Source organism: Bombina bombina, chromosome 2, assembly GCF_027579735.1.
Source record: "Bombina bombina isolate aBomBom1 chromosome 2, aBomBom1.pri, whole genome shotgun sequence".
Taxonomy (NCBI): Eukaryota; Metazoa; Chordata; class Amphibia; order Anura; family Bombinatoridae; genus Bombina; species Bombina bombina.
Window position 1 is genome coordinate 1,118,153,094 of NC_069500.1, and position 25,261 is coordinate 1,118,178,354.

The following is a 25,261-nucleotide window of genomic DNA, read 5'->3' on the forward strand; positions in this document are numbered from 1 at the left end:
TCACATATTCCTAAAAGTGATGTTACAAATGTGTTAACATTTTTAGTCCATTTTGTGATGTTTATGTTGATAATTTAACCATCCAGTGCCTTGTAATAGTATTTAATTTTCCTCAAGCCAAGTAAGCACTTTACGGATATTACTTCCAGGTCACTGTATACAGAACTTTGATAAATTGTCGTTACTAGTTATGTCGTGTGGAAATTATAATACACCATCAGTGAATGGAGAATATTCATCTTCATTTTTATAAGCAAGAATTACCAGAATTCCAAAACTTGGCTACAATAATCTAGAGATTGTCTATGAAGAAACATGTTCTGCTCAGAAAAGACACAAAAATGAATTCAGCAACAGACCATCAACCTACCTTAAGAAAATGTCTACAGTAAGGGAAGACTGAAAATGTTTATTTCTCTGGAATTATTTTCTCAAGATAAAAAAATATTTTTTACGGATTAAGACTGCTGTTGTTCTATTATTAGGTATATCTAAAACCATTGATTTTGAGCTTTTCTTATTATCTGTACAAAAGCACATATCTCATTTGTAAACATAGTGGACCAATATTGATAAAGGGGCATTTAACACCTATTGATTTTTTGTATTACAAGAGCTTGTTCCACACTCCCTAGGGAGACCAGGGGGCGGGTCCTGTAGCCTATGTTGTTTTTAAGATGCTGCTTATGTATTAAAGCATCTGCAGCATTTTGGAGAGGACCTGGGTTATAGAATTTGCTTTTGGCCTCTCTGGGGAGCCTGGGATATTTTTGCCATGTGTGTAATAACAAATTTGCAGCTAAAGCTGTTCAAATTGAGAGTGATCTGGTCTGTGTTGAGCAGTGTGATACTACTGTAATGTTCCGTTCCCACACAGCTTGTTATTTTGTTATGATGCACAGGGTTGCTTCCAGCTACACATGGTTACTATCTGCAGTGAGTGCATCTGAAACTTGCACCACTCCCTCACAGGTTGTCTTAGCTGCTATACTATCTTGTCAGGGAGCAGCGCAAGGACTATCAGTTTCAGCACCCAACTCACTGCAGAGGCTAGTTTGTTGACAAGGTAACCCAGCAACTTTATCTGCAAAATTTACACTACAGATATATGGCAAACATTCCATTTACGTCATTCTTTTTTTAAATATTACACTTTTTTTTTCTTGAAAGTGTCCCTTTAAAATCACAAGGTTTTTAATGTCTTAAGTCCTGAAGCTGGACAAAAGTTGAGATGCAGCCATTACAAATATTTGCAGAGACCTGTTCATTGTAAGGGACATGCTGCTTCCTTCAGTTCGCCTGTATGCAAACCATGGTAATATGTTGCATTGTAACTATATAGCAGTGAGTACTGCTGTATTGTGAGAGACTAGTAATTCTTTAAAGACAAGATGTCTTACATCTCAAATTAAAAATAAACTATTGTAGTGTATATTGTGTCAACTTCAATTCTGTGTCATCTGTTAAAATTACAGTTTGTGCCATTAAAATGTTGATTTTGTTTATGATAAATGATTCAATAAGCCATACATTTATTAACTGTAAATTGTAAAGTGCAACATATTTTTTTTAAAAAAAAGTTATAGTTTTGTCAATCTTTGTAATTTAAAACTAGCTAAAATAGTTGCTTAAATGTGTATTTTATATGTAATTATTGGTGTATGGGGTAACATTTGTAATGATTGTCTGTACAAGTGATAAATACAGATCACCTTTTACCTTGGTTTTCAGAAAAAAATAACTGTTAATGATACCAAAACAAAATAAATACAATGCAAAGATTGTTAAAAAAAACAAACAAACCCACTAACCCCTGAAGATCCACTTACAGTTTTGAAGAGCCGACATCCATCCTCAATGAAGCCGGGAGAAGTCCTCATCGAAGCGGCAAGAAGTCCTCAACGAAGCCGGGAGAAATCTTCATTCAAGCCGGAAGAAGTGGTCCTCCAGACGGGCAGAAGTCTTCATCCAGACGGCATCTTCTATCTTCATCCATCTGGCGCGGAGCGGCTCCATCTTCAAGACATCCGTCGCGGAGCATCCTCTTGTTTCCGACGATTAACGATGAATGAAGGTTCCTTTAAGTGAAGGCGCCCCTTAGATTCCGATTGACTGATAGAATTCTATCAGCCAATTGGAATTAAGGTTGAAAAAATCCTATTGGCTGATGCAATCAGCCAATAGGATTGAACTTCAATCCTATTGGCTGATCCAATCAGCCAATAGGATTGAGCTTGCATTCTATTGGCTGTTTCAATCAGCCAATAGAATGCGAGCTCAATCCTATTGGCTGATAGGATCAGCCAATATGATTGAAGTTCAATACTATTGGCTAATTGCATCAGCCAATAGGATTTTTTCAACCTTAATTCCAATTGGCTGATAGAATTCTATCAGCCAATCGGAATTTAAGGGACACCATCTTGGATGACGTCACTTAAAGGAACCTTCATTCATTGTTAGTCGTCGGAAAGAAGAGGATGCTCCGCGACGGATGTCTTGAAGATGGAGCCGCTCCGCGCCAGATGGATGAAGATAGAAGATGCCGTCTGGATGAAGACTTCTGCCCGTCTGGAGGACGACTTCTCCCGGCTTAAATGAAGACTTCTCCCGGCTTCGTTGAGGACTTCTTGCTGCTTCGATGAGGACTTCTCCCAGCTTCGTTGAGGATGGATGTCAGCTCTTCAAAACTGTAAGTGGATCTTCAGGGGTTAGTGTTTTTTTTTTAAGGGTTTATTGGGTGGGTTTTATTTTTAGGTTAGGGTTTTGGGCTGCAATAGAGCTAAATGCCCTTTTAAGGGCAATGCCCATGCAAATGCCCTTTTCAGGGCAATGGGGAGCTTAGTTTTTTTTAGTTAGGATTTTATTTGGGGGGTTGGTTGTGTGGGTGGTGGGTTTTACTGTTGGGGGGTTGTTTGTATATTTTTTACAGGTAAAAGAGCTGATTTCTTTGGGGCAATGCCCCGCAAAAGGCCCTTTTAAGGGCTATTGGTAGTTTAGTTTAGTTTAGGCTAGGATTTTTTTTATTTTGGGGGGGCTTTTTTTTTAATTAATTTTTATTGAGATTTAAATGATACATACAAATAGAAAATAAAGACATGATACATTTCCATGCGTACAAAAATAAGTAGTATCTCAGTATAACATGCCTAAAATTAAACAGAATCACAGAGTGGGTTTGTGTAGCAGCATAATATTTGTACATTGGAAAAACCTCAGTTTTGAATATTAACATAAGAAATATCCCTTTATATGGGAAGTCATAATGATAGGTAATTTATTCTGAGTCAAGTATAAGTAAGGAGTGTATAAAGCATTGTAAGTAAAGGGACCACTTACGGGCCCATTTTCAAAAATGAACAAACATAACAACAATAATGGAGCCAAGAGTATTGGTATTTGAGAGGGACCATAAGAACTAAGAATAAACTATAGTTTCTTGGCAGGCCATAAAATTAAGGCGAATTGTTATCTATAAACCTTCAGATCTAGCGTATAAAGTTATACAGACAATTATAGAGGGGGTGGGGTAGTGTAGTATAAGGTATATTTTAACAGATGAGCCTTTGCACACTAATACTTATGTGGGTGATCTTTAATAAGATGTGCCATCTCGGCCACAGACAGCACCCCAACATAATTGAGTGTAGTAAGGTGACCACCCAACCTGAAATAAAGCCCCAAAATCAATGTATGGTAAACTAATACCTGGACTATAGTATGGCATCATAGAAGGCATGAACATAAGTAAAGTATAAGTATAAGTCTCTGCAAACTCATATATCCATATAGAGTTAAGGTGCCATAACCTGAACTAATGGATTCAACTTTATACTGGTGCAGTTATATAGTTTAGGGAGATAATGAGCTATTCCTAAAAACTATCAGAATTATGTCACTAGGGCAAGAGCAATATCCTTATTATATTTGGCTATAAATAGACTCACTCATGTTAAAATAGTTAATGAGTTGAAGGAGAACGGTAACATCAGATGTAAAAACACACTTAACAGTCAACGGTGATAGCAAACATTCTGAAATATCCAGTTAGGCATGTAAGCTACAATCTTTAAGGTTATCACGAGATAGTATAGCTTAATAAATCTACAGCTCATAACAGGTTTAAAGTAGATTGAATAGCTTATATATATGTTGTTAGTGTCTAATGAGCCAACTGGTTGTTAAACATAAGGGTATCACAAAACACTGCATGCATTTATAGAAATAAAGAGAACGTATGGAAACAAAATACAATAATGGGTATATGAAAGCAACCTTTAACAATTATTAAAGTCGCATACAGTCCTCTAAAACATGGAAGGTTATAGGTCTCTTAGGGCACATACCTAGAAGGTTGTCGCTAAGCTTTGGACTCCAACTGACCTAACATTAACTCTTGGTGTTTGTTGGCCATATATGAGTTGTGGGAATGCAACCTGGCAGGTATTACAAGTTCTCGAGTGAAATGGATTATGTAACGGAGCTGCAGCCATCATTAGCCCACTCCGGTCTTGTGGAATCTAAAGGTTTCCATATAGTTATGGCTACAGTCTGATATAAGCAGAGTCCCTTCAGTGTTCGGCAGGTCTTCGCGCTGGATCAAAACTGTAGTTTAGTCGTCATGATCGCTTGTGCAGGGTCTGAGCAGGCATCATGATCCTCCATCAGCTTTTCCTCAGACACAGACGCAGCTCCATCCCTGACGGCCTCCCAATCACAGTGACATCTGTCTCTGCATCGGCAGTAATGTCGCGGGTCAGAATTTCTCCACCAGCCAGCGCACTCTACATCCAGGCAGGCCTCCTCTCTGCTGCCTCCGGAACTCCGGTCCACCAGACAAGTTGGATGTAAGTGTCCAAATTGTGTTCAATGCCACAGTGCTCTCTTTGTTATCCCCAGCATGCGCCCAGCTAGGCGGCAGGCTAGATGCGGTATGGGGGCGAGTCTGATAGCCTCCAGGGTCAAAAGGCCGTACAATCCATGGGCTGATAAGAGGTTCCCTGAAATGCGGCCCCCATTGAAGTCCTGTAGCTCGGTCTCTCTCTTTCCATAGGGAGGTAATGATACACAGCATGGATTTTCACTGCTGTGGCAAGAGTCACTTGTATAGAACCCCATCGAGTGTTAAAAGAGTCATCACTCAGAAGGTGCGGGCAGACCGCTGCACATGGTTTCGGGCCTGTCTCAGCGGTCTGAGTGGGTTTAGTCACTGTTTCTGGACAGGGCCGTGGGTTCACTATTTCTAGACCATCTGCAGTCTCAGGCAACGACTCAGCTCCAGTCAAGACATAGCATTCGGTAGAATTATGACAGGCCGGGTCTTCACACACTCTCTCCAGCAAGAGTGGTAGTTTATGGGCCCTCAATGAGTTCCAGGAGCTGTACGTTACCCTCATGGGCTCCTCTAACTGTGCAGCGGAAGCCTCTGATTCCGGGTCCCTATCACAAGGGTCGCGTGGAGAAGGGCAGCCTGCAAAACACTGCGCAATTATGCTCCTCAGTCCAGTGAAGTGCACATTAAGCATCTCATATATAGTGTCTGCTGATGCTTTCGTATCGATATCCATGTCTGATTCTAGTTGTGTAGTTATAAGTACTACTCGTAACCCCACTCTCCCAGGGGGGGGAATATGCGTAAACCCCGGCTCCAGAAACCACCAAGCACTTAATAAATGTGGCGGCCTTGAGGCGTAGCTGCAGATTAAAGACAGAGCAGTCAATCCAGAAAGTTTTCCCCTCCGGACTGTCAATTTCTTGAGTCCTGTAGTGTCCCTCTGGCCCCCATCCACAGGATTGGAGATTTTTATATAGGAAAACAATAAAAAAATGCATAAAACACTGTAGTGGAACCAGGAGCTCCCACAAAACACGTCCTGTCTCTGCAACTGTAGGCTCCGCCCCCCTGGTTGGGCTTTTTTATTTTGATAGGGCTATTAGATTAGGTGTAATTAGTTTAAATATCTTGTAATTTGTTTTTTATTTTGTGTAATTTATTTTTTGTTTTTATTTGTAATTTAGGTAATTGTATTTAATTTAGTTAATTGTATTTAATTTAGGTAATTTATTTAATTGTAGTGTAAGGTTAGGTTTGATTGTAAGACAGGTTAGGTTTTATTTTACAGGTAAATTTGTATTTATTTTAACTAGGTAGTTAGTAAATAGTTAATAACTATTTAGAAACTATTCTACCTAGTTAAAATAAATACAAACTTGCCTGTAAAATAAAAATAAACGATAAGCTAGATAGTTATATTGTAGCTAGCTTAGGGTTTATTTTACAAGTAAGTATTTAATTTTAAATAGAAATTATTTAGTTATTATTAATAGTAGATTTTATTTAGATATATTTTAATTATATTTAAGTTAGTGAGTGTTAGAATTAGGTTTAGGGGTAATAAATATAGTATAGTGACGGCGACGTTGGGGGCGGCAGATTAGGGGTTAATAAATGTAGGTTATTCTAGTGGCGGTGATTTTGGGAGCAGCAGATTAGGAGTTAATAATTTTATTTTAGTGTTTGCAATGCGGGAGGGCCTCGGTTTAGGGGTTAATAGGTAGTTTATGGGTGTAAGTGTACTTTTTAGCACTTTAGTTATGACTTTTATGCTACAGCTCTCTAGTGTAAAACTCATAACTACTGACTTTAGAATGCGTTACGAATCTTGCGGGATAGGCTGTACCGCTCACTTTTTGGCCTAAAAAAAAAAAGCTTGTAATACCGGCACTATGGAAGTCCAATTGAAAAAAGACTTTATGAAAATTGTGTAAGTTGATTTGTGGTACGGCCAAAAAAGTGTGCGGTACAAGACTCGCAATAGCGGTAGTAAAAAAGCAACATCATGAGTCTTAACGCTGCTTTTGTACTCATAACGCAAAACTCGTAATCTAGCCGATAGTTAGGTTGTGTTCCTCATCTTAGAAGATTGTGCCTGATATTCAGCCACCAATATAAGCTGTATTTACTTTACTGACAACTCTAATCAGCCTTTGTTTCCAGTAACCGTTCCTTACAGTATATATCTTAACACAGTCTGATACCATGGACATTTTTAGAGATGTGCATGTGTATTTGTTGTATTCATATTAAATATCAAATGGCCCATTAAATGAAATAACATGAAAACATCAGGAGCTCCTAGTATGCTAACAATAATCCGCTGATGATCAATGCAATTCTACATCATCCTGGGATATAATTATCAGATCTTGCTTCTTCACATGATTGTGAGTCTAAAGGTACCAACATTGGTATGGATATGACTACTAGAGCCTGATCTGTATTGTTGAGGCCTCTGGCGGCACCTCCCCCCCCCCCCCGGTATCCTGGGTTTATTAGTCATAATCAAAGAATGTTAGTGATAGCAATGCTATATAACATTATTATTTCAGTATTAAAGTGAATGTCAACTTTCATGAATCAGTGCCTGTTTTTTTTATTTATTTTAATTAAAAACGGGGGCAAATACTTACCTTCTTCTCCTGATACACTCGATCGCCGATCGCCCCGCCTGCTTCTTCCTGCTGTACTAACACAGCAATGATTAAACTGGCTTCCTCCAATGACGGTTTGGCCTCACCAGATGAACACTCCTGGGGGGAAGCCGTGGTTGGAGAGAGTGGTTGGAGACAGCGGATTTCATCATTGCTGACGAAGTACAGAGGAGCTGCTGGCATAGGATCGGCGATCCAGTGTTTCAGGAGAAGAAAGTAAGTATTTGTAAAATGCGATGCAATGTAAACTTTCATGAATAAAAGTGCCCCTGTTTTTAATCGTTTTTTTAAAAACTGGTGCTGATTCATGAAAGTTGACATTCGCTTTAATAAGTGTTAATTATTTTCATGGTTGGACTACATCTATAATATAATTATCGTAAAGTAGGAAGGTATAATAATTTCCAATGTGAGTCTACTGAAAAACATCTACTTCTCGTGAAATTCAAACTAAAGCCTAGATTTAGAGTTTGGTCGGTAAAAAGCCGCGTAGCTAACGCTGCTTTTTTTCCCAATGCACCCTTCCAACAACGCTGGTATTTAGAGTTGTCTGAGGGGCAGCGTTAGGCTCAAAAAAGGGTGCATTGAGCCTAACTTAGCTACACTTCAACTCTCAATATCGTGCACGATATCCCCATAGGAAACAATGGGACTGAGCTGGCTGAGAAAAAACCTAACACCTGCAAAAAAGCAGCGTTCAGCTCCTAGCGCAGCCCCATTGTTTCCTATGGGGAAACACTCTCTAAGTCTGCACCTAACACCCTAACATGAACCCCCGAGTCTAAACACCCCTAACCTTACACTTATTAACCCCTAATCTGCCGCCCCCGCTATCGCTGACCCCTGCATATTATTATTAACCCCTAATCTTCCGCTCCAGACACAGCTGCAACCTACATTATCACTATGCCCCTAACACCGCCGACCCCTATATTATATTTATTAACCCCTAATCTGCCCCCCCAATGTCGCCGCTACCTTACCTACACTTATTAACCCCTAATCTGCCGACTGGACCTCGCCGCCACTATAATAAATGTATTAACCCCTAAACTGCCGCACTCCCGCCTCGCAAACACTATAATAAATTGTATTAACCCCTAATCTGCCCTCCCTAACATCGCCGCCACCTACCTACAATTATTAACCCTTAATCTCCCGCCTGCACCGTCGCCGCTACTATAATAAAGTTATTAACCCCTAAACATAACTTTAACCCTAACCCTAACACCCCCCTAACATAAATATAATTTATATTAACTAAATTATTCCTATTTAAAACTAAATACTTACCTATAAAATAAACCCTAATATAGCTAGAATATAACTAATAATTACATTGTAGCTATTTTAGGATTTATATTTATTTTACAGGCAACTTTGTATTTATTTTAACTAGGTACAATAGCTATTAAATAGTTAATAACTATTTAATAGCTACCTAGTTAAAATAAATACAAAATTACCTGAATAGAATTCTATCAGCCAATCGGAATTAAAGGGACGCCATCTTGGATGACGTCCCTTAAAGGAACCTTCATTTGACGTTAGTCCGTCGGGAAGAAGGATGTTCCGCGTCAGTGGGAAGAAGATGGATCCTGAAGAAAGAAGATAGAAGATGCCGCTTGGAAGAAGACATCGCCCGGATGGAAGACCTCTTCTTTGCCGCTTGGATCAAGACTTCGCCCGGATGGAGGACCTCTTCTTTGCCACTTGGATCAAGACTTCGCCCGGATGGAGGACCTCTTCTTTGCCGCTTGGATCAAGACTTCTACCGGATAGAGGACATCTTCTTGCTCCGCTTGGATGAAGAATTCGGCTCGGCTGGGTGAAGACGACTCAAGGTAGGGAGATCTTCAGGGGGTTAGTGATAGGTTTTTTTAAGGGGGGTTTGGGTGGGTTAGAGTAGGGGTATGTGGGTGGTGGGTTGTAATGTTGGGGGCGGTTATTGTATTTTTATTTTCAGGCAAAAGAGCTGATTACTTTGGGGCAAGGCTCCGCAAAAAGCCCTTTTAAGGGCTGGTAAAAGAGTAGATTACTTTTGTATTTTAGAATAGGGTAGGGAATTTTTTATTTTGGGGGGCTTTTTTATTTTATTAGGGGGCTTAGATTATGTGTGATTAGTTTACACTGCTTGTAATTCTTTTTAATTTTTTGTAATTTAGTGTTTTTTTGTATTATAGAATAGTTTATTTAATTGTATTTAATTGTAGGTAATTTATTTAATTAATTTAATGATAGTGTAGTGTTAGGATTAATTGTAATTTAGGTTAGGATTTATTTTACATGTAATTTTGTATTTATTTTAACTAGGTAGCTATTAAATAGTTATTAACTATTTAATATCTATTGTAACTAGTTAAAATAAATACAAAGTTGCCTGTAAAATAAATATAAATCCTATTTATGTGAGGGGGGGTGTTAGGGTTAGAGTTATGTTTAGGGGTTAATAACTTTATTATAGTAGCGGCGACGGTGCGGGCGGGAGATTAGGGGTTAATAATTGTAGGTAGGTGGCGGCGATGTTAGGGAGGGCAGATTAGGGGTTAATACAATTTATTATAGTGTTTGCGAGGCGGGAGTGCGGCGGTTTAGGGGTTGATACATTTATTATAGTGGCGGCGAGGTCCGGTCGGCAGATTAGGGGTTAATAAGTGTAGTTAGGTAGCAGCGATGTTGGGGGGGCAGATTAGGGGTTAATAGATATAATATAGGGGTCGGGGATGTAAGGGGCAGCAGATTAGGGGTTCATAAGTATAACGTAGGTGGCGGCGATGTCCGGTCGGCAGATTAGGGGTTAAAACATTTTATTAGAGTGGCGGCGATGTGGGGGGGCCTTGGTTTAGGGGTACATAGGTAGTTTATGGGTGTTAGTGTACTTTAGAGCACAGTAGTTAAGAGCTTTATATTCCGGCATTAGCCCATAAAGCTCTTAACTACTGAATTTTTTTTGCGGTTGGAGTCTTGTCGGTATAGAGTCTACCGCTCACTTCTCCCAAGACTCCAAATACCAGCGTTAGGCAGATCCCATTGAAAAGATAAGATATGCAATTGGCGTAAGGGGATCTGCGGTAGCCTGGAATCGCGGTAGGGAAGTGAGCGGTAGACCTGTACCTGCCTGACTCTAAATACCAGCGGGCGGCCAAATGCAGTGTTAGGACCCCTTAACACTGCTTTTGACGGCTAACGCAGAACTATAAATCTAGGTGTAAGTGCTTTTGCATTGTCTATTTATTATGTATTTATTGATTGTTATTTTACTGCATTTAGTGGTTCTTTAAAGGGATATTAAACAGTGCTCATTTGGTAAAATATGTTAAAAAGAAACAAATTGTGTAAAAAACCTGAAAACAACTTACTTGTTTTCTTGCTAAGGGCTAGATTATGAGTGCGAGTGATAAGGGGTATATCGTGAGGGTTTGAGCTCATCAGACTTATTGCTTGAATTACGAGTGAAAACTAAAAACGATCGTGTGAGCACAATCGCGATTTACACTAGAATGATTAACACAACTTCAGAGCTCTTGTTAACTGTTTCACAACACATAAAAGTGGCACAAAACACATCAAAAATACATTACAAATTATAGTTACACTAATAATAACACCATCTAATAAAAATTAATCAAAAATTTTTGCACAAAAAAGTTATAAGGGCTCAAAGATATGAGGTCTGAGATGTTAGAAAAAAAGGCAGGCAAAGGTCTTTTTACATTGAGACACATACATATACATATCTAAAGATGTATATGTATTTATATATATGTGTAAAACATACTATAGGGCTGATTTATCATGGCCTGAATGGGGCCAAATACCCCTGTTTCCGTATGAGCCTTCAGGCTCAGGAGTTAAACTGAAAAGAAAGAAACAGCGCATCCCAATCTAAGGGTAAAACTGTTTTATTCAAAAGAAAATTGCACACAATAAAAATACACTTACAACCAGGGAAAGATGGTAAGCAAGATTCAGCCATGTCCATGGTGTGCATCGCACCAGTGTGGAGGAACAGCTTCCTGGAGTCAGTGAACATCAGTGACGTAGGTGGCGTGATAACCTCAACGCGTTTTGTCCTATAGCATTAGGACTTTCTCATGAGGATCCTCTTGAGAAAGTCCTAACGCTATAGGACGAAATGCCCATATGCTTACCATCTTTTCCTGGTTGCCTCTGAACCTAGGGACGCAAGGAGTGTTGTTTATTTTGCTCTTATTGATCTTACATTTTGTAAGTGTATTTTTATTGTGCACAATCTTCTTTTAAATAAACCTGTTTTGCCCTTAGATTGGGATGCACTGTGTTTCTTTCTTTTCAGTTTGACTTACACCAAGGATCCTACAGACGGCAGTTTACTACAACATACAGCTTCACCTTACCTCGGGGAAGGCATGATTATAACACTATCTATCTTGGATTCTCACCACCAGCTTCCTCGGATTGTCTTTTACCATTTTTTCCCCAAGTGGGGAGAAGAATACGATCCAACCATTTAGGATTCCAATATACCTGCCCTCCATATGTGACTTCTACCATTACAGCCGGTACTGTATTTTCTAACTTACATCTTTTTGGAGTCCCTTGGATCTGAGACAAACTATCATACAAATTATTCATACATACTGCTGCAATATTTATACCCACTACTAATTAGTGGGACATATCATTTACATACACATTGGAACAATTATGGTTTACATACACATTGGAACGACTATGGTTTATTAAGTACTTTCAACCACATATACCTTTGAGTTTATAGACTATCCTGTGACACTTGATTTTTCTATTCGTCAAAATCCGATTTGTCTTATCTATATTTTGTAAGTGCTAAATAAGGAGCGCTGTATATACTTTGTCTTTTTTCAGGAGTTAAGAAGCAGCAGTCTTAAGACTTAACTCGTCCGCTGCCTCTGAGGCTGTGGACATCAATCCGCATACTATCGGGTTGATTGACAACCCCTGCTAGCGGATGATTGGCCGTGAATCTGCAGGGGGCGGCATTGCACAAGCAGTTCACCAGAACTGCTTGTGTAATGATAAATGCCGACAGCGTACGTTGTCAGCATTTAGCAATGTCTGGCGGACAAGATCACTACAGAGGATCATGTCTGCCAGACACTTGATAAATCGGCCCCAAAGGATTCAATCACGGTCTACTGGCAATTTGCTTCTGAAAATTTATTTTTACTTTCTGGCCAAACTGAGAGCCAAGTTTCTTGAGTGATCACAATGCTATATTCTATAATTTGTTAAAACCTGCCGCCACTGAACTCACGGTCACGAATGCTCGTTTAAGTGTAAAGGTTCAGTAACGTAGGTACTGTAGTGAACGAGCTAATGAAGGCACTTCCCCTATAAAAACTTTTTCTCAAAGGTGTCATTTCATTTAAGAGTCTTCTAGAAAGATGCAAAGCAGCAAGGCATCAGGGTCACAAATTACAGAATAAAAAAAAAATATATTTTTAAAAAATATTTTGTGTTTTACATAGAAACTCATAGATGCCATCTTGCTTACAGTTCACGCCACAATGGAAACAGACCTTTAACAGACAATAGAAATAAATCTTGTTTAAAACAATCCTTGTTGCAAAGTGACCATTTTGCCATAGAAAAATAGTGCACAGCCTACTCATCATAACAACCTAAAAGGTGCAAAGTAAAAAAAAAACAGGCAGACACTCCAAAGTGTTTTTGAAATCCAAAAGTCTTTACTTCATGGGCAGCAGTACAAACCTAAAAGGTGCATGTAGATGTGTTAGAATGGGAAATAGATTGAAATAGTTAAAGGGATATGAAACAAATGTAGAAGCACATGAAAATGATGCAACATAGCTGTAAAAAGCTGACTAGAAAATATCACCTGACTGTAAAAAAGGAAGATATTTTACCTCAAATGTATTTATTCTCACCCAACTGTAAAGAGACTTCCAGGACTTGCTAGGGAATGTGCATCTGACATGTTCAGTTTAAAGGGACAGTCTAGTCAAAATTAAACGTTCATGATTCTGATAGGGCATGCAATTTCAAACAACTTTCCAATGTACTTTTATCATTAAATTTGCTTTGTTCCCTTGGTGGTATTTTTGAAAAGCTAAACCTAGGTAGGCTCAAACTGATTTCTAACCCATTGAAAATTGTCTCTTAGCTCAGAGAATTTTAAAAGTTTTTCACAGTTAGAAAGTACTAGTTCATGTGTAACATTTTACTCACTCCCGTAAAGTTATTTAGGAGTCTGCAGTGTTTGCACTGATTGGCTAAACTGCATGTCTGTCAAAAGCATTGAGATAATGGGGCAGTCTGCAGAGGCTTAGATACAAGGTAATCACAGAGGTAAAACATATATTAATATAACTCTGTTGGATATGCAAAACTGGGGAATGGTTTGTAAAGGGATTATCACTGTTTTTAAATAATAAAAATTCTGGTGTATTTCAGTATTTCAGTGAAATCTCATGAGATCACAACAAAGGCAAAGCATCACCTCAGAACTGCTGATTGGCTATTGTTTTTTGTTCTTTTAAACTTGCAGATAGACAGCATCTGAAGTATTACTGTTTACACAGCACTTATTCTGGTGAGCTCGATAAATTTTGAAGTAAAATATCTTCCTTTTTTTACATAAAGATGCTCAGGTGATATTTTCTTTCTTGTCAGCATTTTATAGTTATGCTGCATCACTTTCAAGTGATTTAGCATATGAGTATTATATCCCTTTAACTATGAAAGTCACGACTCGCAAACCGATAAATATGCTGTCGGAAGCAATATTGTTTATCGACTGCTTCCAATGGCCAGATATACCTCAATTTCGGCAACCGGACTCCGACTGCCGAAAACATTATCGTGTCCCATACAAAGTATATGAAATAGCTAATCTTTAAATTATACCTGGTTTCCAATGCCCGTGCAAACCATTACTACACTGTCGGAGGCTGCCGATACACTAACAAAAATAACACCCAGCTCAACTAGGTGTAAAATAGGAAAAAGGTGCTCTTTGAGACCTTTTTCCCATTGAAATGTAACCCGACACGTCAAAACCCCTTTATCCGCCATCCCCCCACATCGCAACTTATAAATCTATTAACCTCTAAACCACTATGCCCCACAATGCAAGTTAGCTATTTAAACTATAAACCCCTAATCCGCAATGCCCCCACAACGCAAACTATCTATTAAATCTATTAACCCCTAATCCGCCATCCCCACAGCGCAATCTAGCTATTTAAACTATTAACCCCTAATCCATCAATAACCCACATCGCAATTAACCTAATAAATCTATTAACCTCTAAACTGCCAATAACCCACAACGCAATTAACTAATCACTAAGCCCCCTAACCTAACACCCCCTTATTTAACCCCATTATATTAATTTACTGCCGGACTTCAGGAACCATGAGTACCTATCTGGGGGTTAGAGTTAGTCTTTTTTTATATTTTTATTTTTTAGATTAGGGATTTTGGGCAATCTTAATAGAACTGAATGCCCTTTTAACGGCAATGCCCATACACATTTCCCTTTAGATTTTTTTATTTTTATTTTGGGGGGTTTTACCATTAGAGGGGGGGGGACTTAGTAATTTTTTTAAGGAAAAGAGCTGAGCTATTGGTAGTTTAGTATTTGATTAGGGGGTGTTTTTATTTTGGGGGGCTTTTTTATTTTCATAGGGATTAGGTTTAATTTTTTAATTTTTGATAATCTTGTTTATTATTTTATGTAATGTTAGACTGTTTTATTTTCTGTAATTTTAGCTTAATTTAAACTTAGTTTTTTATTTTTAAAGTAATGTTAGGTTTTTTAATTTTAATTGTAATTTAGGATTATTTTAATTTATGCAATGGGGTTAATTTAGGGGGTGTTAGGTTAGGAGGCTTAGTGATTAGTTAGGGGATTTAGTGATTAGTTAATTGCGATGTGGGTTATTGGCAGTTTAGAGGTTAATAGATGTATTAGGTTAATTGCGATGTGGGTTATTGGCGGATTAGGGGTTAATAGTTTAAATAGCTAGATTGCATTGTGGGGGATGGCGGATTAGGGGTTAATAGATTTAATAGATAGTTTGCAATGTGGGGGGCATTGCGGAATAGGGGTTAATACATTAGTTATTGCGGTGGGGGAATTCCGGTTGAGAGGTAGATATTGCGCATGCGTTAGGTGTTTTATTTTATTTTAACAGCGAGCTATGGGTAAAATATACAGCGCCACACTTGTATGCAGCACCATATATGCGATTGAGTGTAGTGTAAGGTCGGGTTACCATAGTAACCTATTAAAGGGACAGTCAACACCAGGATTTTTGTTGTTTAAAAGAAAGATAATCCCTTTATTACCCATTCCCAGTTCTGCATAGCTAACAATGTTATAGAAATACACTTTTTACCTCTGTGATTACCTTGTATCTAAGCCATTGCAAACTGCCCCCTTATATCAGTTATTTTGACTGACTTGCATTTTAGCCAATCAGTGCTATCTCCGGGGTAACTTCATATGCATGTTGTTATCTATATGAAACACATGAACTAATGCCCTCTAGTGGTCAAAATGCATTCAGATTAGAGGCAGTCTTCAAGGTCTAAGAAATTAGCATATGAACCTCCTAGGTTTAGCTTTCAACTAAGAATACAAAGAGAACAAAGCACAATTGGTAATAAAAGTAAATTGGAAAGTTGTTAAAAATTACATTCCCTATTTAAATCATGAAAGTTTTTTTTTTAATTTGACTGTCCCTTTAATGTTTTAGAAATCGGGCATCAGTTGAAAATGTTAACACAATGCTAACTTACAGCTACACGAAAAGAGTGATTCCTCGCAAAGCGGTAACCTTTTCAATGGAAACCTGGTACTAAAATGGAGCCGTAAATTACTTTTAGCTGTCAGCCGCTTCGGTAGCTTACAGCTCCATTTTTAATAGCTCAATAGAAGCAAGCTCTCAGTGATTTCTTTTAAATACCTGATTTAAAAGATGCCAGTACTGTTTGTGACTATCACGACAGTGTGAGTGTGACTTACAATCAAATATTAAAAATTAATATAAAAAAGCCATTTGTAGATGTTGTTCTAAAGTGAGTTTGTCAAGACATCTTCATATTTCTATGTTCCTAAACATATGTAAGTATATGTCCTGTTAACTATATACAGTCTCTCCAGTAGAGATGACTAAATACTTAAAGGGACAGTCTACACCCGTATTAACATTAGCCTATATGTTAGATAAAGTTCAGATTGTCCTAACTCACCCCCTCTACTGTAACGAGTCTGCTTCACAAACTGAGTTATTCATAATCAAAACTCTGATTCTAATCGTTATAAATGGCAGACCAGCTCCGCCTATTAACTACATCATAGACTCTATACTTTAAAACACTCCAATCAAAATTAGATCACTGATTAAAAAACAGGATTGCGCTTTCGTTGTTTAGCGTATGCGCACCTTCTGAGGAACCAAAAAAACAAAAAAGGAATGAAAAAACACTCGGCTTAGTTATTTTCCTGCAGCACAGACGGACTTCCTCTATATCACTTCCGTAATGAGATACAAAGAGAAGGGGAGTACATGGTAGGAGGAGAAGGGAATGGGTGGAGTTTGTCTGCCATTTTTAACGATTAGAATCAAAGTTTTGATTTCGAATACCTCAGTTTGTGAAGCAGACTCATTAGGGTAGAGGTGGTGAGCTAGGAAAATAGGAACTTGATCTAAGGTATAGGCTAATGTTAATACGGGTGTAGACTGTCCCTTTAATAAATCAATAACATACATGGTTATAAATCTATAGGATGTCTCCTGTGGTTATTTCAGTGTTTAACATATATGAAAGCAAACAGACTGTTTGGAAATAGCTGTAAAATAGTGTTAAAGATGCCCAAAAAGTTATTTCAAGGAGTAACCAAGTGCCTAGTGGTGCTGAATTCAATAAGCCAAAATGGTATAAAAAAGCTGTTTAAGTGACCCTAAATCGTATTGTGATCACCCAGAACACATTCACCATCTAGCGGTCACTCTTCAAACAGAAGGCTAAGGGGTGCTGGCCAACATCGTCAAATAGTGTGAAAGATTGCTGGGAAATTCCATCTCAGTCTAAAGGATCGCCAGCTGCTGAGGGAGAAGCAAGAGAAGGAAAGTCTGCCCTATCACCATCTTCACTAAGATTTAGTGACACAGTAGATCCCTACTTTTTAGATACTGCAGCACATAATGTGAAAAAATGAAGGCGCCTAAAAGTGGTGCGTGATAAAGATATGTATTCTAAATATCTTTCAACAAAGGATAAGTGATATCTCAAATCTAAAATGTTAGAATATGAGGATATGTGTGATGAGATTGAGTGACAATAGCCACCAGATATAGCTAGGATATGTGGCTTGAATTCACAAATAGTGTGAAAATGTGACAAAAGAAAAATATAATATAATAATAAGCGTGATATACAATGTCAATCTATTGAGATAGGCTCTATATACCTTCAACAGAGGAGCAAACAATTCACAAATCCTGGATCAGACAATGCAGTGTATATGCAGTCTAATGGCCATGGACTTTAAGACCAGAAAGATCAGGCAAGCGGCAATTAGGGCTGAGGGCCACTGATCTTTGTTTAGTATCACTGTTAACCCATAAAATGAAAGTTGTGCCTCTGACATGATAAAAAAGACTACCTTACTTAACCTCCATTGCTTCATATTTTTGATTCCTTGGCATAATTGACAACAGCAAACTGCAATTACAGTGCCAGAGCAATGCTTTTTGCCTATTTCACAGAGCGAGAGAGAGAGAGAGAGAGATCCTACATTGAGGGCACGGAGACTGGGACATGTTGAACTTTACTTTAGCAGTACCTTCTCTCAGTGAACATACCTTTCAGGGAACCCACAGCACTGAGATATTCTACACACATGCTCAAATAACTTATCAGACTGCACCATATCTAATAACTTTATCAAAAATAGTCAATAACAACAGCAAATGAAATGCAAGTAGAGACAATAAACAGCAAAATTATGCTTCACTAGGTAAAAAGTATAACTTTCGTATTGCAAATGAAAAGGTGTAAAAATAGCAACACACTCTGCTCCAACCAAATAGCACATCAGTACATTTACTTAGTCCCAATATTGGTGGGGCACATTGGGGTACTTGATAAGTAGCAGACAGAGCTACCCATTAATATGAGTGGAGAAAATTACCCTACTACCTGAATGCTCTGACAAGATGAACATTCCATTTGGTCTCTTAACTTTCTCTATACAGAGACTTACCATGTGGTACAATGTCTTATTATGCATCTTTTCACCAGATTTTAAATGTGTAGTCTCTCATGATTAAGTCTCTTAAAGGTATAGTGATCTGGTTACGTGGCATCATGAGGTCATAAGGGTAGCTGACAAAGATGACTAAATTGTGGTATTAAACAGACAAGATTACATCCAGGAAGTAGCTAGGTAATGAAATGGCTTATATTAAGCAGAGATCCCACCCAACAATAACAACAAATAATAGATGATGGTCTTGAACAGGGGTAACTAGATGCAAACACAGTGGATTACCTTAATGTTGAACACCATAAGACACAAACTTTTCATCCACTAGTCTATCACTAATGTACAGGGTCGACCAATTGTGAGGGGTGTTGACTCTCTTTTAGAGCATCTGTCACAATGATTGGATGCCCTTTTGCAACCTTTAGTAGTATCCCTGCTGACCTACTTGTATGATACAAAACATGTGGAAAATATTAAATCTAAAGTATGAGTTTGACTGTTGACAGTTGTTGCAGTGGCACTGTATTAATCAATACCCCCATCAATATGGTCTGGAGGCCCTTCAGTACTTTTTGAGTAATTTTACCAATTTCACCATTGAATTCCAGGCATATATAGAAAGAATAGCTACATTTTTGGATACACATTAGTGATGTCGTGAACCTAAAATTTTGCGTTCGCGAACGACGAACGCGAAATTCCACAACTGTTCGCGAACGGGCGAACCGGGCAAACCGCCATAGACTTCAATAGGCAGGCGAATTTTAAAACCCACAGGGACTCTTTCTGGCCACAATAGTGATGGAAAAGTTTCAAGGGTACTAACACCTGGACTGTGGCATGCCGGAGGGGGATCCATGGCAAAACTCCCATAGAAAATTACATAGTTGATGCAGAGTCTGGTTTTAATCCATAAAGGGCATAAATCACCTAACATTCCTAAATTGTTTGGAATAACGTACTTTAAAACATCAGGTATGTACACTACTGTTACACCAGATATGAGTTGCACTGGGGTGACACCGTGCCCTGGCAGGCAGGCACTTAAACGCACACGTGTGAAGGAAACTGACTGCTATTATTTAACACAGTGAAAAAAGTGTTGTTTTTTTTAAATCTACACTTCTGTTACACCAGATATGAGTTGCACTGGGGTGACACTGTGCCCTGGCAGGCAGGCACTTAAACGCACACGTGTGAAGGAAACTGACTGCTATTATTTAACACAGTCAAAAAAGTGTTGTTTTTTTTTAAATCTACACTACTGTTACACCAGATATGAGTGGTGGCACTGGGCAAGTGGGCACAGTATACGCTGTGAGCCTGACACACATGCTGGCAGGCAGACAACTGCAATTAGATTACACAGGAAAAAAAAAAGCAGCCCTAAAAAGGGCTTTTTGGGGTGCTGTCTTACAGCAGAGATCAGATGAGTCCTTCAGGACTGAAGTGGACACTGAATACACTAGCCTAGCTATAGATTTCCCTACTAAATCAGCAGCAGCTACACTGTCCCTCCTCTCACTAACAATGCAGCTTCCGAATGAATCTACAATGGATGCTGTCCAGGAGGTAGGAGGGTCTGGGAGGGAGGGTCTGCTGCTGATTGGCTGGACTGTGCCTGTTGACTGTGAGGTACAGGGTAAAAGTATTACTCAATGATGATGAATAGGGGGCGGATCGAACATCGCATATGTTCGCCCGCCGCGGCGAACATGCCATGTTCGCCGGGAACTATTCGCCGGCAAACAATTCGCGACATCACTAATACACACATATATTTTTTTAAATTTGATGGGGTTTTCTATCCCCAAAGACTCCAAAGGTTGGTAGGAACTGTACTGCGTCTTTGGAGAAGAAAAACCCTTCAGGCCTTATATTAGATTATACAAATGTGTTATAGACAACCTTTTATTCATCTGGTCTGATTTTTGATTTGGTTAAATGACAGCAAGATTGTTTTGTATTTCACCCTTAATTAGCAGAATAATAAGATCAAGTTTCTGGATCTCACCTTATAAGGTGATAAGAATGGGAAGGTGTTTTTTATTGTGTATCACAAGCCAATCTCCAGAAATTCTCTTCTACATACAGCAAGTTCTAATACTAGATATGTCCTCTATGCTGTTGCTAAGGGATAATATGTACATTTAAAATGCAACTGTTCTCAGGAAGGTAAATATTCTACTGAGGCCAATTTATTGATAGGTAGACCAAAAGAGAGAGGTTAAGCCTGAAGGGACATTAGGAGAGCAAGGTTGGAAGCTCAGTCAGTATCTAGTGCCTGTCTCTTGGAGGATGATGGGTGTTCCATGAAACAAAAAGAAAAAACATTTTTTAGAGTTGTTACATTTGTTACAGGTTTCAGTGCCCAATACACGGAAATATCTAACTAACTGACAAAAACAATGATAGTTTAAGATGCTCGTATAGGAAATTATTGACACAATGATTTCTCCTTCCCAATTACAGCAAATTGAAAGACTTATGAGTTCATGGTTGAGACATTTGGCAATGTTCAGATGTGAACACAACAGATGTAGACCTTGTGATTATGTTCAAATCACTAAACATTTTACATCCACAGTTACTAATGAAGAGTTTAAAATAAATGCATGTTTAAACTGCACATCAACATATGTGATTTCTCTTATCATGTGTGATAGATATCAGGTTCAATATGGTGTTTTAAAGACTCATGATGTAAGGTCACGAATCAGAGAACATTTCTCTTCCATCAATATTGGACCATCCTCAAATCCCTTGGTACAAAATTTTGTATGGCACCATGATGGTAATCTGGATAATTTTAAACAGTGTGCCATTGAAAAAAAAAAATGATGCCCAAGAGAGGAGAGGATCATGAACAATTGGTGAAATGTGAAATGATTTGGGTATTCAGATTCAGAACACGAAAAACCCAGGGTCTAAACTCCAGTTATGATCTTATTAATTACTGGGAATAAGAATTTAAAACCTACATTTTGTGATTTACAATGTTTAATGTTCTACTATTAATGATAACTAACCAATGACAAGATAATACAGGGAGTGCAGAATTATTAGGCAAGTTGTATTTTTGAGGATTAATTTTATTATTGAACAACAACCATGTTCTCAATGAACCCAAAAAACTCATTAATATCAAAGCTGAATAGTTTTGGAAGTAGTTTTTAGTTTGTTTTTAGTTATAGCTATTTTAGGGGGATATCTGTGTGTGCAGGTGACTATTACTGTGCATAATTATTAGGCAACTTAACAAAAAACAAATATATACCCATTTCAATTATTTATTTTTACCAGTGAAACCAATATAACATCTCAACATTCACAAATATACATTTCTGACATTCAAAAACAAAACAAAAACAAATCAGTGACCAATATAGCCACCTTTCTTTGCAAGGACACTCAAAAGCCTGCCATCCATGGATTCTGTCAGTGTTTTGATCTGTTCACCATCAACATTGCGTGCAGCAGCAACCACAGCCTCCCAGACACTGTTCAGAGAGGTGTACTGTTTTCCCTCCTTGTAAATCTCACATTTGATGATGGACCAGAGGTTCTCAATGGGGTTCAGATCAGGTGAACAAGGAGGCCATGTCATTAGATTTTCTTCTTTTATACCCTTTCTTGCCAGCCACGCTGTGGAGTACTTGGACGCGTGTGATGGAGCATTGTCCTGCATGAAAATCATGTTTTTCTTGAAGGATGCAGACTTCTTCCTGTACCACTGCTTGAAGAAGGTGTCTTCCAGAAACTGGCAGTAGGACTGGGAGTTGAGCTTGACTCCATCCTCAACCCTTAAAGGCCCCACAAGCTCATCTTTGATGATACCAGCACAAACCAGTACTCCACTTCCACCTTGCTGGCGTCTTGAGTCGGACTGGAGCTCTCTGCCCTTTACCAATCCAGCCACGGGCCCATCCATCTGGCCCATCAAGACTCACTCTCATTTCATCAGTCCATAAAACCTTAGAAAAATCAGTCTTGAGATATTTCTTGGCCCAGTCTTGACGTTTCAGCTTGTGTGTCTTATTCAGTGGTGGTCATCTTTCAGCCTTTCTTACCTTGGCCATGTCTCTGAGTATTGCACACCTTGTGCTTTTGGGCACTCCAGTGATGTTGCAGCTCTGAAATATGGCCAAACTGGTGGCAAGTGGCATCTTGGCAGCTGCATGCTTGACTTTTCTCAGTTTATGGGCAGTTATTTTGCGCCTTGGTTTTTCCACACGCTTCTTGCGACCCTGTTGACTATTTTGAATGAAACGCTTGATTGTTCGATGATCACGCTTCAGAAGCTTTGCAATTTTAAGAGTGCTGCATCCCTCTGCAAGATATCTCACTATTTTTGACTTTTCTGAGCCTGTCAAGTCCTTCTTTTGACCCATTTTGCCAAAGGAAAGGAAGTTGCCTAATAATTATGCACACCTGATATAGGGTGTTGATGTCATTAGACCACACCCCTTCTCATTACAGAGATGCACATCACCTAATATGCTTAATTGGTAGTAGGCTTTCGAGCCTATACAGCTTGGAGTAAGACAACATGCATAAAGAGGATGATGTGGTCAAAATACTCATTTGCCTAATAATTCTACACTCCCTGTAGGGTTTACAGCTTACTGTGTAAAATAATAACAGGTATCAGATATAGTGTGCCCCATTTATATCATGAGTTAATGAAAGATGTATTAACATAAATGTTGTAAATTAGCCATATTATTATAAGTTCATTCAGTCCTGTTATGAAATATAATAATGATAAGCTGCAATGTAATAAATATTACAGTAAATATGTGCAATACATATATTATGCTACATGTAGTGTTTTAGAAATCAATAGTATAAAATGTGTATGATTAGAGGGAGTACCCAGACAATTTTTAACCAATCATTAAGTGTGAATTAATATAAATAGAGCCATGTGAATAATGAACAAACAGGCTATGAGTACGACATATCGCCGAAACGTGTAAGCCAGTTCTGGTGGTTAAGCTCAAATTTATTTTGCTACAAGTCTCTGTATTATTTATATTGTTTTTTAACCATGTTAGAATAAAGTATCCTATTAAACAAATAGGAAAAGGCACCGCATAGCGTAGTAAAGCTTTATAAAACAGATACAGCTTTCATGAATGAAAATTCACTCATATTTGATGGAGCACATCAAAGTGCTAAACTTGTAGGCCAAATCTTTAGGCGTAATCTGGCTAACTCGCCTCCCGTTTCAGAAACCAGATGATAGGTGTTGATCCGGTGGCGGGCTACAGAGACTGGATCCAATGGTTCAAAGTGATGCCAGTGTGATCTAACTGCATCAATACCAAGAACCATCAAAGGTGCACAAATGGTATAATAAAACGTGTTTATTAGTAAAAACACATTAAAAACAGAGACACGTTTCCCAGCTATACACTGTTTCCTCAGGCTGATATTAAAACAATGAATTTGTTGGCCTTTTATGCAAATACTGATCCAATCATACGAACAATTTAAAAGCCCCTCCACTCCTTCCTTAATTAAAATTTGTGCCAACCAGGCGCTAGAAATATAGGCTGTTTGCATAGTGTAGCAGATCTCGAAATACAGTAATCAGAACCATCGTTCAGTTACATATGTATATCGGATACATCTGCACTAATGTTGATACAAAGTAGACATAAATATAGATGCTCATTAGTACAAAGTTACAAATAACCACAATTTGCATTGCGAAGGGAACCAAATCCTATTGGTTTGCGGTTCCCATCACATGATCAGACATTTACCAATCATCGGTGGTCAGCATATTCGCCATTGCTTGTTATAGGCCGATACTTGAACTAACGGCCATGTGTATGGAGGATGTAAACAAACGACAAAAGTCGTTTCTACTCTTATGTCTCAGTGGGCTATATACAACTTTCTTATCCCTAAGTGAAAGCACAAAACCAAAAATGAAATCACATTTTCTAGTAGAAAAAACAGGGATTAGATTGGCAAAATACTTTGCACTCGTGAACGTAAAAAATAAAAATTTAAAATATGATTCAGTGGGCAATATAGTATTGCCCAGCAATGGTGATTTAAAGTGACATACTAATAGATATATTGTAATGCCATTTAACAAATAATAAGATATAGAGTGAAAATAGACAAAAGAGTGTTATAATATGTGATAAATGTATAAAACAACCAAATTAAGTGTAGTGTGCTAAAATATATAACCTGGTTATGGGTTTGTTAACAATTTTGAAGTGTGTTCATCTTGTTATCCAGGAGCTAACATAAGTACATTTCCCCAAGTTACACAAAATTCAAACAGCATTAAGGGAAAAATGTTGCAGCAAAATGCAGATTTAGTCGGATGCTGCTAAGTCCATATACATATTGAGACCTTTTCGAAAAAGAGTGTTCAAACAGAACATCCGAAAAGTTTCCCTCTGTCTTAGTCTATTAAATCTATTATACAGGTTAGACTCTGTGATGTGTTCTACTGGCGTTATGTTAAAAATATTAAGATTGCC